This window comes from Haematobia irritans, chromosome 3 (genome assembly GCF_050003625.1).
Source record: "Haematobia irritans isolate KBUSLIRL chromosome 3, ASM5000362v1, whole genome shotgun sequence".
In the NCBI taxonomy this organism is placed as follows: Eukaryota; Metazoa; Arthropoda; class Insecta; order Diptera; family Muscidae; genus Haematobia; species Haematobia irritans.
In genome coordinates, this window is record NC_134399.1 from 122,665,814 (window position 1) to 122,683,191 (window position 17,378).

Consider the following 17,378-nt stretch of genomic DNA (forward strand, 5'->3'; position numbering starts at 1 on the left):
TTACGCGCACATCGCTGAGAATATGTACGAATGCTAAAAGAAGTATGCGAAGAATACCGTTAGAACAAAATGAGTATGAGCACATGCACGTGTATGATAGCAAGCAAAGAGCTTATTCATCAGAGAATACAGAAAAGCATTTATAAATGTCTGTGAAAAATTTATATTTTTCAATTTGGTAGTTTCTTAAATGTGTTTGTTGTATGAGATAATTAATAAAACCATATTAATATCGGGATTAGAGTTATTACAATTCTAATTAACTAGAATATATATATCACTGGGCAAAAAGTTGTCAAAATGCTTGCTAGACCTGGGACTACTCAAATTTAAAATTGTCAAACATTTACAAAACTGAGTATAGGATTTTCGACACAAAAATGTTACATGTTCCCCGTCCAAAAATAACATTTTGGTCATATTCCTTCTCTGTATGTACTTAACAAAATATCTCCAAAATTGTTACAGCAATTTTGCAACTTTGGTGCAATAATTCTGTCAATTTCAATTTAATTTTTGTCAATACACCAATAAATTTGTTACAGGTCATTGATAGACTCCAACAAACCACATACAAATTTTTTCGTTCAAATTCAAAAATATTTGTTGAGGATTAAACGTAACGTTCAACAACAAATATTTTGTACTGTTGGAAGCTTAACAAATTACTTACAAATTATTTGTTGCCTTCTGATGGTAACGATTGCTAACAACTTTTTTGTAATAATGGTTATTAAAAGTACAAATTAGTTTGTTGCAGGAAAATTAACAAATTTTGTTATTGGTTTTCCAACAAAAGTTATTGGTTCTCAAACTTATTTTTATCTGTGTATGGATGTTAAAAACACAACTAGTTAAAAGCACTCACTTCAAAATAGAATCACAGGCAATGCTAAATGACTGATTTTGTCTCGAATATGTTTCCTTATTAATGCCACTTTGTACTCATCCTCTGAATCCGAAGACGAGGAAAACAAAAACACATGGATTCATAATAATTTTTACACATATACATATTTTGATCACAAAAAGTTATTTTGAAATCATCTTTTGCTTCAAATTTCTTATTACCGTATGTTTACAGCAATGTAAAAAAAAGTAGTAGACAAAATAAATTACGATCGAATGCGGTGATCCAAAATTTTACAGCGATCGAAATGTTTCTCGATACGAAACAGAACTCGATGACGAATGCGGTGATTTGGCCCCAGAAGCCAGAGTTTTACACCAATTTGGTTCAATATATAAAGGGTGATTTGTTAAGAGCTTGATAACTTTTTTTTAAAAAAAACGCATAAAATTTGCAAAATCTCATCGGTTCTTTATTTGAAACGTTAGATTGGTCCATGACATTTACTTTTTGAAGATAATTTCATTTAAATGTTGACCGCGGCTGCGTCTTAGGTGGTCCATTCGGAAAGTCCAATTTTGGGCAACTTTTTCGAGCATTTCGGCCGGAATAGCCCGAATTTCTTCGGAAATGTTGTCTTCCAAAGCTGGAATAGTTGCTGGCTTATTTCTGTAGACTTTAGACTTGACGTAGCCCCACAAAAAATAGTCTAAAGGCGTCAAATCGCATGATCTTGGTGGCCAACTTACCGGTCCATTTCTTGAGATGAATTGTTCTCCGAAGTTTTCCCTCAAAATGGCCATAGAATCGCGAGCTGTGTGGCATGTAGCGCCATCTTGTTGAAACCACATGTCAACCAAGTTCAGTTCTTCCATTTTTGGCAACAAAAAGTTTGTTAGCATCGAACGATAGCGATCGCCATTCACCGTAACGTTGCGTCCAACAGCATCTTTGAAAAAATACGGTCCAATGATTCCACCAGCGTACAAACCACACCAAACAGTGCATTTTTCGGGATGCATGGGCAGTTCTTGAACGGCTTCTGGTTGCTCTTCACTCCAAATGCGGCAATTTTGCTTATTTACGTAGCCATTCAACCAGAAATGAGCCTCATCGCTGAACAAAATTTGTCGATAAAAAAGCGGATTTTCTGCCAACTTTTCTAGGGCCCATTCACTGAAAATTCGACGTTGTGGCTCGTTAGTAAGTCTATTCATGATGAAATGTCAAAGCATACTGAGCATCTTTCTCTTTGACACCATGTCTGAAATCCCACGTGATCTGTCAAATACTAATGCATGAAAATCCTAACCTCAAAAGAATCACCCTTTATATATAAATATATATATATATATATATATAACCACAGAGACCAAAGTTTTACACCGATTTACTTGAAACTTTGCATAGGGAGTAGAATTAAGGTTCTGGATATGCATGCCAATGTTGATTGAAATCAGTTCAGATTTAGATGTAGCTCCCATATATATCCTTTGCCCGATTATCCGTCATATGACCACAGAGGTCAAAGTTGTAGTCCGATTAACATGCAATTTTGCACAGGGAGAAGAATTAATCTATGCATGTCAAATTTGGTTGAAATCGGTTTAGATTTCGATATAGCTTCCATATATATATGTTTTTTCGATTTGAGCAAAAATGGACAACATACCCACATTTTTCATAAAATCGCCACTGCTAAATCGAAAACTTTTAAAAGTGACTCAAATTTTCCTTTATTTCTAACACAGAACAGGTTGCCTGATAAGTCCCCGGTCTAACAAAGAAAAACACATTTTTTTGTCAAAATTCGTTTTTATTATTCAACATAGTTCCCTTCAAGAGCGATACAACGATTATAACGACCTTTCAATTTTATGATACCATTTTGGTAGTACTCCTTCGGTTTTGCCACAAAATAGGCCTCAGTTTCGGCGATCACCTCTTCATTGCAGCCAATTTTTTCCCCTGCGAGTATCCTTTTGAGGTCTGAGAACAAAAAAAAAAGTCGCTGGGGGCCAGATCTGGAGAATACGGTGGGTGGGGAAGCAATATCAAAGGAACGTGTTGGTCATATCATTCATCAATATTTGGATATGCGGAAGCTCTGTGCAAAATGGGTGCCGCGCGAGCTCACATTTGACCAAAAACAACAACGTGTTGATGAATCTGAGCGGTGTTTGCAGCTGTTAACTCGTAATACACCCGAGTTTTTCGGTCGATATGTGACAATGGATGAAACATGGCTCCATCACTACACTCCTGAGTCCAATCAACAGTCGGCTGAGTGGACAGCGACCGGTGAACCGTCTCCGAAGCGTGTAAAGAATCAAAAGTCCGCTGGCAAAGTAATGGCCTCTGTTTTTGGAATAATTTAATTGGAATAATTTTTATCGATTATCTTTAGAAGGGATAAACCATCAACAGTGTCTATTATATGGCGTTATTAGAGCGTTTGAAAGTCTAAATCGCGGCAAAACGGCCCCATATGAAGAAGAAAAAAGTGTTGTTCCACCAAGACAACGCACCGTGCCACAAGTCATTGAGAACGATGGCAAAAATGCATGAATTGGGCTTCGAATTGCTTCCCCACCCACCGTATTCTCCAGATCTGGCCCCCAGCGACTTTTTCTTGTTCTCAGACCTCAAAAGGATGGTCGCAGGGAAAAGATGGACTATATCGGTCCAGGTTTTGATATAGTCCCCATATAAACCGACCTTCCGATTTGGGGTCTTGGACTTATAGAAATCGTAGTTTTTATCCAATTTGCCTGAAATTTTAAATCTAGAGGTATTTTATGACCATTAAGAGGTGTGTCAAAAATGGTGAGTATCGGTCCATGTTTTGGTATAGCCCCCATATAGACCGATCTCCCGATTTTACTTCTTGGGCTTATAGAAACCGCAGTTTTTATTTAATTTACCTCAAATTGGAAATCTGGAGGTATTGTAGGACCACAAATACGTGTGCCAAAAATTGTTAGTATCGGTGCATGTTTTGGTATGGTCCCCATATAAAACGAACTCCCGATTTGGGATCTTGGGCTTATAGAAACCGCAGTTTTTATCCTATTTGTCTGAAATTGGAAATCTAGAGGTATTTTAGGACCACAAATACGTGTGCCGAAAATGGTGAGTATCGGTCCATATTTTGGTATAGCCCCCATATAGACCGATTTCCTGATTTTACTTCTTGGGCTTCTAGAATCCGAAGTTTTTATTCTATTTGCCTGAAATTGGAAATCTAGAGGTATTTTCGGGTCATAAAGAGGTGTGCCGAAAACGGTGAGTCCATATTTTAGTATAGCCCCCATAGGAACGATCTCCCGATTTAACTCCTTGGGTTTCTAGAAACCGTAGTTTTTATCTGATTTGCCTGAAATTGTAAATATTCTGGTATTTTGGGCTCACAAAAACGTGTATCGGATTAAGTTATTATCGGTCCATTTGGTAATGCCTCCATATAGACCGACTTCACTTCTTGAGGGTGTAGAAGACGCACTGATCATGAAACTCAATGTAAAATTTCCAGATTTTACTTCTACAGATATAAGATTTCAAATCAAGACGTTATTTTATAATTTTCTTGCACACTTACAAGAGATGTTAATGATTCCTCTAAAACTCAAACAAAAATGGTTCTTATAAATCCAGAATCTGATAGGTGAAATCTTTAAATTTATCTTCGGGAAGTGTCCTCAAGTCCTCAAGCCCTCCTGAAATTTCAAAGGAAACCCTAATATTTGGTTCATGGTGGTGGATATTTAAGATTCGTCCCGGCCGAACTTAGTGCTGTATATACTTGTTTTTGCTAACATTGTGTTCCACCCCAAGACATTAAATTTTAAGTTTATAAATATTGTAGAACTCTGTCCTGATCTGGTCAGATTTAAATATATGTTTATGGGAACATAAACCTTTATATATAGCACCCAACACATTGGACGAATTTGATATGATATTGAAAATGTTGATCAACAAAGTGGTGCAGGGTATAATATAGTCGGCCCCGCCCGATTTTAGACTTTCCTTACTTGTTTTTTTTTAACAAAGAGGGGTCAGTATTTTGGCCCAAGAAGGTCCGTTTTTAGGCAGATCCTTGTTTTCTTTTTTAAACTGAATTTCCTAAAAGATTCTATTCTTTTTCTGAATTATGTATCGATGTGCTTTAGATTAAAATTTGTAGACTCCACAATTTGGAATTTCAAAAAAAAAAAATTTTTGACCAATTTCTTCGAGCAAGTTTTTTTCTACACTTTTCCCAATTTTCTATTGCTTGTTTCTTATAGAACACCAAATAAGGATACGTTTTAAGCTTTTATCGGTCAAGCATTTTGGTCGAGTAGTGTGTAAGTTTTTTTTTAACATATGAGCCCACTTTGACGATTTTTGATACGAATTTTGGGAATAATATATTCAGAAATTGTTTTAAAACAATAACAATAAAAATCATAACGATATCATAATTAGTTCAAAAATTATAATGGTCTCAATTCATTTTATTAATTCTCGAAAAAAATTTATTTCATGAAAAAAATTATTTCTTGTCCCAAAAACATATAAAATTCTCCGCTTATTTGGCTGGGAATTAATACCAAAGACATAATGTAAAGACATAATCTTTGGAACTGGATATGCTTGTTTTCAGTGCACAAAACATTCTTCGATTCTTTTATTCATCTTCAATATACACATTCCTAGATCAATTGTAGAACTGCAGAATTAATAACACAAAAGGTTGTAAAAATTTGCCCTTTATCCATTTAAAATCGTAGGAATTTATAAACGTTTACACATATGTATCTGGGGAGAATAGGTCTGCATAAGATGACTTTTGCTATTAGGCTCTTCTATACCAGGAAATTGTCAACTTGTAATTGACTTTTATTGCAAACGACCAGATTGTGTAAAGTTTTAAGTTCTCCCATGTTCGTTATGAGGGATATGTTGGAAACATTAAGTCTTCGTTCGTCGAATATAGTTTGCTCTATAACAGAAATCCGTTTCATGCATCTTTGGGAGGAAAGATGTATTGCACGACATGTACACCCTCAAAAAAAATCGCTTCTTTAACATATGTTCCAAACATATTTTGCAGGAAGCACATATATTATTGCATACTGCCGAAACATTAATATGTTTGTTTTATGTGAACATATTATATGTTTGGAAGCATTTTGAGCCAAAAATATTATATGCTTGGAAGAATTTTTCCCAAACACGATTATGCTCATTCCCTAACATACTCGTAATTTTCACTTCCACGAAATTTTTTAGTTATTGGCACCTTTCTCTGTAATACAAATAATGTTGAAGAAATTATTCACTTTTATAAATTTTTTAAATTTTACCTTTCGCCTGCACGGAGAATCGAACCGAGGACCATACAGTTTGTAAGCCAACACACTATCCACTGGGCTACGTAGCTGTTATAGTCACCAGTAGATAATTATCGTTTTAAGTTACATTTATATAGCATAGTTTGCAGCGCCCACGAGCCCATGCAAACATAACATTATTTAACAGAAAGATACATTTGTTTGCCACGTGGAGCAGTGGTTAGCATGTCTGCCTTGCATGCAAAGGGTCGTGGGTTCAATCCCTGCTCCGACCAAACATTTTTTTTTTGTTATTTTTTTTTTTTTTTTAATTTACACATTTATATTTATACTATATTAATTTATTTTAAATGAAACTTCGAAATGTGCGTTATTAAAGATTTATAGTCAGTAACAGTGCTTGATATAAACGAAATTGACTGATTTTTGGATAAAATATTATTTTTTATTGCAAAAATAACAATCTTGTAATAAAAAACTCTTTTTGTACAAAACTTTAAAATTTGGAAGGAATTCAAAAACTAACAAAAGAAGAACATGGAGTCGAGTATAAACATACATACATAATTTTATAATATAAACATAAATTTATTTAGGAGTGAACAGTTTTTTACTAGCATTTAACACCATCGCTCTAAAATTCCTTTTATTTTTCTTTAATAATTCATTTTAAAGAAAATAAACTTTTTAAATTGTTTTAGCTGTAAAACTCGAACTTAATGCCCGCTTTTATATTTGATGGTGTCCGTCAACTCCTCGTGGACTACTAAAGAGGAACTAAAGTTTGTTTTTTTACATTTTACTGTGTAATTTTTCACTATTTCCTCCTTATTTCATTTTACTGTCCCAACTCTAAAAAGTGTATAGTGCCCTTTCGCTATTTTTATGAAGACCCCTGATTTCTTTTAACGAACCAAGAAAAAAATTGTGCCCATAATGCCAAAATGATAAACAAAACACATGTTCACACATACATAAAATGCTGCTCTCAAGGCGAAAACATATGCTGTTTGTTTTTCAAATGTCTATTCTCTTGGTTCCGAATGTCTATTCTCTTTATTCAAATTAAATAATATTTAGACTTAAGCATATCAAATTTTTGGCCTTATCATAAAACAGTTTTCCGAAACAACATACAAGCGGTTTCACAGAAATTGTTCTCTTTTGACTCTTTTGCTGTGTTATATTGATATATTTCGTCAACTCTCCCGGTTTCCATCTCTATTTCTCTCTATACTCTCTCTGTCGCTTTGAATAAAATATCACAACATATGTATGTTTAGTTGAAATTTGTAAATTTATATATGTTTGTATTCACACATATGATTTTTATGAAACATTCATGCCCCAAACATAATATATTCTAACATATTAACATAGATGTCCCAAACATTTAGTGTTAGTTTAGGAAAATTACATGTTCGCACTTAAATATATTGTGGTTTAAAATCGTGCCCGAAACACATTTTGTTTATATCGGAACATATGAAAAACATATTTTTCTAACAGTGTGGATATTATTTTTATATAGTACCAACCTTCATCCTTATTCGTGTCAAAATTTGACGTCTGTAAGTCAATTAGTTTGAGATAGAGCGTCTTTTGTGAAGCAACTTTTGTTATTGTGAAAAAAATGGAAAAAAGGGAATTTCATGTTTTGATAAAATACTTTTTTCTGAAGGGGAAAAATACGGTGGAAGTAAAAACTTGGCTTGATAATGAGTTTCCGGACTCTACCCCAGGGAAATCAACAATAATTGATTGGTATGCAAAATTCGTGGTGAAATGAGCACGGAGGACGGTGAACGCAGTAGATGCCCGAAAGAGGTGGTTACCGACGAAAACATCAAAAAATTCCACAAAATGATTCTGAATGACCGTAAAATGAAGTTGATCGAGATAGCAGAGGCCTTAAAGATATCAAAGGAACGTGTTGGTCATATCATTCATAAATATTTGAATATGCGGAAGCTCTGTGCAAAATGGGTGCCGCGCGAGCTCACATTTAACCAAAAACAACAACGTGTTGATGATTCTGAGCGGTGTTTGCAGCTGTTAACTTGTAATACACCCGAGTTTTTCCGTCGATATGTGACTATGGATGAAACATGGCTCCATCACTACACTCCTGAGTTCAATCGACAGTCGGCTGAGTGGACAGCGACCGGTGAACCGTCTCCGATGCGTGGAAAGACTCAAAAGTCCGCTGGCAAAGTAATGGCCTCTGTTTTTTGGGATGCGCATGGAATAATTTTTATCGATTATCTTGAGAAGGGAAAAACCATCAACAGTGACTATTATATGGCGTTAATCGGAGCGTTTGAAGGTCGAAATCGCGGCAAAACGGCCCCATAGGAAGAAGAAAAAAGTGTTGTTCCACCAAGACAACGCACCGTGCCACAAGTCATTGAGAACCATGGCAAAAATTCATGAATTGGGCTTCGAATTGCTTCCCCACCCACCATATTCTCCAGATCTGGCCCCCAAGCGACTTTTTATTGTTCTCAGACCTCAACAGGTTGCTCGCAGGGAAAAAATTTGGCTGCAATGAAGAGATAATCGTTGTATCGCTCTGGAAGGGAGCTATTTGAATAATAAAAACCAATTTTAGAAAAATGTGTTTTTCTTTGTTAGACCGGGGACTTATCAGCCAACCTGTTAAACTATATTTTAACAAATATATTTTGGAATGTGTTAACGACTACATAAATTTCCAAATTCAGACTCGAATTCATGTTTCAAGTAAATCAAATAAAACATTGAAATCTCCTATTTTTGAACGCTTTTTGGCTTTGTAGTCAAGATACCAAAAGTCAACAAATTTAAAGGATTAGTTTTAAAGAATTTTCAGAATTATAAAAGCCAACAAAATGTTCTTTCATGTAGAGATACCCATTTTTAATCACTTAAGGCTTTTGGATTAGGAAAACAACGTTTTATCAGAGAAATGCGTCTTCTATTAATCGAATTCAATTAATTTGTTTTTTTTTTCTGTAGTATAGTGGTGTATAAATGATTTTTTGTGAAAATCGCATCGTTCAAACAAATGAAGATGCCTTTGGCGTTATACGAAGTTCAACTTTTTTCAAAATAATTTTTTTTTTTACTTAAAGAGGGAGTCACTTCATTTTGATTGTATCATTCAATTAACCATAATCTTGATCCTGTTAAAAATGTAATGATTTTAATTAATTTATGTGATTGATATTTGTTTCGATTAAAATATTAATTCTATCTATAAACATTTATTCAAATTCAATTAATATTATAATCGAAAAAAAATTGGTGATATGTTTTGTGAATATGCAACTCTTAAATTTTAAATCGATTCCGACTTAACTTTTGCTAGTTAATATATAAAATGTTCTTCCACACTTAATTGTTTGCTTTACACATGATTTACATATTTGACCTGATTTATGAAATGCTCGAGCCAACCTTTAGATTTTTCAGCTTATGCAACAAATATTCTATGTAGGGTATAGAGGCAAAGAAATGAAAGCGCTACTGCATAAAGTTTAGGTTTTATTGTACTCGAAGGTAAAATTACATTGTTCCAACTCAAAGCCAATGGATGCTTAGTTGCTGTTACAATTTTAGCTAGTTTGGTTGCGGTACAAACTTTAAAGAGCATACAAACTTGAAAACTTGAAGAAAGACGGTAACAACGGGTAAATAGTTTAAATTCCTACACTGAAAACAATTTTGACTAAGCACAAAGATTTCTTGCAATTTTTGCGTGGACGCATTCCCCTGATGCATAGAACTTTGCAGTCGATATTACATTTGATGATTATTTCCAACGTGACTACACAGAAAGAAAAAAAAGTTTGGAAAACGGTTATCGTAACCTCTGTTCTTCTTGTGAAAGGTTTTGAATAACTTCGAACTTTTATCACCAAAACAATTTTTTTGATACAAAAATTTTTATTTTTGCAATAAAAAATAATATTTTTTATGTTCTACATATATTTTGGTTCTACATATTATTAAAATTTTTATTCAAATTAATTGGACATGAAGATCGAGGAATTGTTATTATTATTTTTGGAATATACGTGCAATTTATTTTCATTTCCAAAAGTTGTATTTGCTACATTGTTTGCAAAAAAGGGATATGTTTCTTTTATATAAAGTTTCTTTAAATTGGTTTGTGGGCGCCGAAAACTATGCTTTATAAATATAACCGCTTGACTTTGAGTTGCCTAGGCGTCGATGGTTATAACGATAATTGTATGTTGATGACAATAACAGGTACGTAGCCCAGTGGATAGTGTGTTGGCTTACAAACTGTAAGGTGCGCGGTTCGATTCTTCGTCCGGGCGAAAGGTACATTGTAAAAAAAAACAAGTAAGTAAAGTCTAAAGTCGGACGGGGCCGACTATATTATACCCTTCACCACTTTGTAGACAAACATTTAGTTACCATCTCAACTACTTCAAATTTGCTGGGAGCTATATAAAGGGTTGCATTTTCAGATGCAAATACATATAATGGAGACAATTTTTTGTACTTCTAGAAAATATCTAGAATTAAAATTTAAATTGGCTAACGCTATCCAGTTAATTGGAGGAAAATCCCATAGAAAATGAATATAAAATATGGAACAGTCTACCATATTTCCCCCACTCTGGTGTACGTATATATGGGAGCTATATATAATCTGAACCGATTTTGACTAAATTTGACATGCATAGTTAGAATAATAATTCTGCTAGCAATTCACAGTAAAACTCTGGCTTTTGAGGCCATATAAGTCTAAATCGCGCGAAAGATATATACGGGAGCTATATGTAAATCTGAACCGATGTCAACCAAATTTGGTACGCTTACCGATACTATTAAACGTACTCCTTGTGCAAAATTTGAAGCAAGTCAGGGTAAAACTCTGGCATTTGAGGCCATATAAGTTCAAATTGGACGAAAGATATATATGGGAGCTATATCTAAATCTGAACCGATTTTAACCAAATTTGGCACATATAAAGGTACTATTAAATGTACCCTTTGTGCAAAATTTGAAGCAAATCACTGCAAAACTATGGCTTCTGAGGCCTTATAAGTCCAAATCGGACGAAAAATATATATATGGGAGCTAACATACTTTTGAATAAAAATTCAAATTATTATATAAAAAATTCTTAAATTTAGCTTCTTCAAGCCGTGGGTTATTAAAAAACTACTTGCAAATCAAATCTACTTAGATTTAGTATTTTTGACATTTACTACGTTTTTTACATTTTAACATACACAGTTATTTGACGTTTTCGACGTTTACAACTTTCTGACAGTAGAAAACAACGAAAATCGCTACTCGGACCATCTCTACATATAAGGATTGGTCTAATTGTGAATCCATATATCTAGTGTGTTATCTTTGAGTTTACCTTGTTTCGGTAAACAAAAACTGCTGTTTTGTATTTTTGTTTTTGGCATATTTGCATTAAAAATTTCGTTGACTGTGTGTGCTTAGGTTTGTTTTACGGTACACTCCAATAAATATAACCAAAATGTTGACACACAAGTATATGTACACCTAACCACTTTACCACATAATCTTACACCTGTGCACACATAATCAAATGATTTAATTGTTGCAAAGTCAGACATTTTGTGGCCATATCCGGTCAAAATAGAAATGAAAATTAATACGAATAAACCAAAAATTTCACAAGAAATTCAAGTGGAGAGATAAGTTTAGGTTTTTTATTGTCGAGCAATAAAATAAATAACATAATTACATAAAAAATAAATAAAATTTGCACACATAGAAAATACAGATTGATTGGGACGATCGAATTTATTGCCAACCTCCATTTGTCAGTTGCAGCTACTACACTGTTAGAAAAATATGTTTTTCATATGTTCCGATATAAACAAAATGTGTTTCGGGCACGATTTTAAACCACAATATATTTAAGTGCGAACATGTAATTTTCCTAAACTAACACTAAATGTTTGGGACATCTATGTTAATATGTTAGAATATATTATGTTTGGGGCATGAATGTTTCATAAAAATCATATGTGTGAATCCAAACATATATAAATTTACAAATTTCAACTAAACATACATATGTTATATTACATGTTAGCCTGATACCGAAACAGCCAATTGACGTCCAAATGCATTATATCTAATTATACAATTATTTTTCGAGCTTTATGGACAGATACAGATTAAGGAACATGGTTAATACAGCCATTGAAAAGAAAACGCCAGATACAAATCTATACACGCCTGGACTGTACATGTTTCGGTTCGGGCGAATGAACCTTTCCACAGCCTTTAGTATAGATCTGGCTGGGAGAGATAACTCAATTTTGGGCCCTTTATGCTAACTCCTTATGGAGAAAACATTTGGGAAATTTCCTCTTACAAATTGAATCATCTTTTCTCCCACTGTACATCATCTTTTCATATAACTTACAAGTCCCTTAATCTTATTTTTATTTTCGTTTTGTTACATATTAATGCAACAACACGAAATTTATTTTTAGAAAGCTAATTTGTTAGAATTCACCTAAGTGGTGAACAGTCGAACAATGCTTATTGTTTCTACAGTCAACTACAACATATGACAATTAACAGAAACTGGTTTCCAGGATACAACAACAATTCTAACGCGTACATTAGTCGTGTTTTTCCTAGTTTTACGACGGGCTCATCGTTGCTTATTATATTACATGTTAGCCTGATACCGAAACAGGCAATTGACGTCCAAATGCATTATATCTAATTATACAATTATTTTTCGAGCTTTATGGTATTTTATTCAAAGCGACAGAGAGAGTATAGAGAGAAATAGAGATGGAAACCGGGAGAGTTGACGAGAGATATCAATATAACACAGCAAAAGAGTCAAAAGAGAACAATTTCTGTGAAACCGCTTGTATGTTGTTTCGGAAAACTGTTTTATGATAAGGCCAAAAATTTGATATGTTTAAGTCTAAATATTATTTAATTTGAATAAAGAGAATATACATTCTGAACCAAGAGAATAGACATTTGAAAAACAAACAGCTTATGTTTTCGCCTTGAGAGCAGCATTTTATGTATGTGTGGACATGTGTTTTGTTTATCATTTTGGCATTATTTTTTTCTTGGTTCGTTGAAAGAAATCATGGGTCTTCATAAAAATAACGAAAGGGCACTATACTCTTTTTAGAGTTGGGACGGTAAAATGAAATAAGGAGGAAATAGTGAAAAATTACACAGTAAAATGTAAAAAAAAACAAAGTTTAGTTTCTCTTTATTAAAAAGTAGTCCACGAGGAGTTGACGGACACCATCAAATATAAAAGCGGGCATTAAGTTCGACTTTTACAGCTAAAACAATTTAAAAAGTTTATTTTCTTTAAAATGAATTATTAAAGAAAAATAAAAGGAATTTTAGATCGATGGTGTTAAATGCTAGTAAAAAACTGTTCACTCCTAAATAAATTTATGTTTATATTATAAAATTATGTATGTATGTTTATACTCGACTCCACGTTCTTCTTTTGTTAGTTTTTGAATTCCTTCCAAATTTTAAAGTTTTGTACGAAAACAGTTTTTTATTACAAGATTGTTATTTTTGCAATAAAAAATAATATTTTATCCAAAAATCATTCAATTTCGTTTATATCAAGCACTGTTACTGACTATAAATCTTTAATAACGCACATTTCGATGTTTCATTTAAAAAAATTAATATAGTATAAATATAAATGTGTAAATTAAAAAAAAAAAAAAAAAAACAAAAAAAATGTTCGGTCGGAGCAGGGATTGAACCCACGACCCTTTGCATGCAAGGCAGACATGCTAACCACTGCTCCACGTGGCAAACAAATGTATGTTTCTGTTAAATAATGTTATGTTTGCATAGGCTCGTGGGCGCTGCAAACTATGCTATATAAATGTAACTTAAAACGATAATTATCTACTGGTGACTATAACAGCTACGTAGCCCAGTGGATAGTGTGTTGGCTTACAAACTGTATGGTCCTCGGTTCGATTCTCCGTGCAGGCGAACGGTAAAATTTAAAAAAATTTATAAAAGTGAATAATTTCTTCAACATTATTTGTATTACAGAGAAAGGTGCCAATAACTAAAAAATTTCGTGGAAGTGAAAATTACGAGTATGTTAGGGAATGAGCACAATCGTGTTTGGGAAAAATTCTTCCAAGCATATAATATTTTTGGCTCAAAATGCTTCCAAACATATAATATGTTCACATAAAACAAACATATTAATGTTTCGGCAGTATGCAATAATATATGTGCTTCCTGCAAAATATGTTTGGAACATATGTTAAAGAAGCGATTTTTTTTGAGGGATTAGCACTTAGCAGTTGTGTCTCCCAAATAATTCCGTCCTGCCAATCGAACGATGGCAAGGAGAACTACATGGCATGCAGAGTTGATTTTGTCAACCAATAAATACTACTGTATGTACCACCATTCGGTTGTGTCGATCAACTCTTGGAGTACATATAACCGAATTACGAAAAAAAATTGGTAACGCTATAATAACGGTAATTTGAAATTTACCAATGTTTAAATGAAAGAAGTACAGTTTGTATATCTACAAGTAGGTTATTTTTATTTTATTTTAACAAATAGTGTCATACGAGGGCGGTTCGGAAACTTCTTAGCCTATCAATGAAAAATAATAGTTAGTTTTTCAAAAATATTTGTATTTTTCAATATAATCTCCTGAAACTTCAATACACTTAGTCCAACGCTTTTCTTTTTTTATCCCTTGATTAAAATAGTTTTCCTCAAGGTCTTCAAAAGAGTGGTTTACAACTGTAATTGCATCTTCATTTGAGGTAAAACGCTTGCCAGCAAGGATTTCTTTAGATTTGGGAACAAGTAAAAGTCACTGGGAGCTAAATCAGGAGAATAAGGTGGGTGGTCAAGCAACTCGTACTTTAATTCGTTGATTTTAGCCATTGTTAAAACACTCTTGTGCGCTGGTGCGTTGTCTTGGTGAAAAATTATTTTTTTGTGTTGTAAGCCAAATTGATCCAAAAGGTTGCAATAGTACTCTGAATTTATTGTTTTACCGTTTTGCAGATAGTCAATCAATAAAATACCTTTAGGTTGGCTGATAAGTCCCCGGTCTAACAAAGAAAAACACATTTTTTTTGTCAAAATTCGTTTTTATTATTCAACATAGTTCCCTTCAAGAGCGATACAACGATTATAACGACCTTCCAATTTTTGATACCATTTTGGTAGTACTCCTTCGGTTTTGCCTCAAAATAGGCCTCAGTTTCGGCGATTACCTCTTCATTGCAGCCAATTTTTTCCCTGCTAGCATCCTTTTGAGGTCTGAGAACAAGAAAAAATCGCTGGGGGCCAGATCTGGAGAATACGGTGGGTGGGGAAGCAATTCGAAGCCTAATTCATGAAATTTTGCCATCGTTCTCAATGACTTGTGGCACGGTGCGTTGTCTTGGTGGAACAACACTTTTTTCTTCTTCATATGGGGCCGTTTTGCCGCGATTTCGACCTTCAAACGCTCCAATAACGCCATATAATAGTCACCGTTGATGGTTTTTCCCTTCTCAAGATAATCGATAAAAATTATTCCATGCGCATCCCAACAAACAGAGGCCAAAGTCAATGGACTTTTGAGTCTTCCACGCTTCGGAGACGGTTCGCCGACTGTCGATTGGACTCAGGGGTGTAGTGATGGAGCCATGTTTCATCCATTGTCACATATCGACGGAAAAACTCGGGTGTATTACGAGTTAACAGCTGCAAACACCGCTCAGAATCATCAACACGTTGTTGTTTTTGGTCAAATGTGAGCTCGCGCGGCACCCATTTTGCACAGAGCTTCCGCATATCCAAATATTGATGAATGATATGACCAACACGTTCCTTTGATATCTTTAAGACCTCTGCTATCTTGATCAACTTCATTTTACGGTCATTCAAAATCATTTTGTGAATTTTTTGATGTTTTCGTCGGTAACAACCTCTTTCGGGCGTCCACTGCGTTCACCGTCCTCCGTGCTCATTTCACCACGCTTGAATTTTGCATACCAATCAATTATTGTTGATTTCCCTGGGGCAGAGTCCGGAAACTCATTATCAAGCCAAGTTTTTGCTTCCATCGTATTTTTTCCCTTCATAAAACAGTATTTTATCAAAACACGAAATTCCTTTTTTCGATTTTTTTTTTCACAATAACAAAATTTGCTTCACAAAAGACGCTCTATCTCACAAACTACTTGACTACTTGAAGGTTGGTACTATATAAAAATAATATGCATTTAATACTATCGACGCCATCTATGTGTCAGACCGGGGACTTATCAGCCTACCTTTTATATTCATTTCTAAATGTCGAATGTTCATAAATACAACCGAATTCCAATCAATCTCTTCTCTGTGTGTGCACTAAGACTGTTAAAGTAGGAAATATTAACCAAGGATTTTATATTTTCTTTATTACTCTATCATTCTATAAACTAGAACTAATCACCGTAGGGCAACGAATGTGAGCTCAATAGAAGATGTATCTGTAAGATGTATAGAAGATGTATCTGTAACTAACAGACCACAATATTAAGATATACACTGAAAAAACATGCTCATTCGAAAACGACACCAAACTTCAACTTTCCAATTAGTTTCGATTTATTTCTCGGCGTTGTTTTAAGGCAAAATAAGCTAAATAAGCTATAAAAATCGTATTCGTAGTTTGAAGACTTGAAATCTTTGACCTCATGACAATATTTTTTTTTCAGTGTATGAGATATCTAAGGAAGTTATAAACATGTACTCAGTTCTTTTAGACTTGTATTAAAACATCAGATGATCATGTTTTAATACAACTTTCTAGTGATAGATGGTTGACGTGCTATTGGACCTACATTTTCGTGAAATCCTATAGCTTAGAGGTTCAACGGTCTGGGAATTTAAATCAGAATCTAGACTAAAGTGGGCTATAAATAGCTTTGAAGCCTCTAAGATCTCCGGACCCGAAGGAATTCCAGGGAAATTATATTACAATCCAAAATCAGTCGCTGTCAAATTTGTCGTTTATATCAATTTATCGAACAAACCATAAAACTCCAGCGAGACAATGACGAGGGATTTCCGTTCGGAATTTTTCAAGGTTTTCTGAAAACGACAACAATGCTTTTCCGAAATGCAGGTCTACTAAAACTGCATTGCATTAACAACTCAG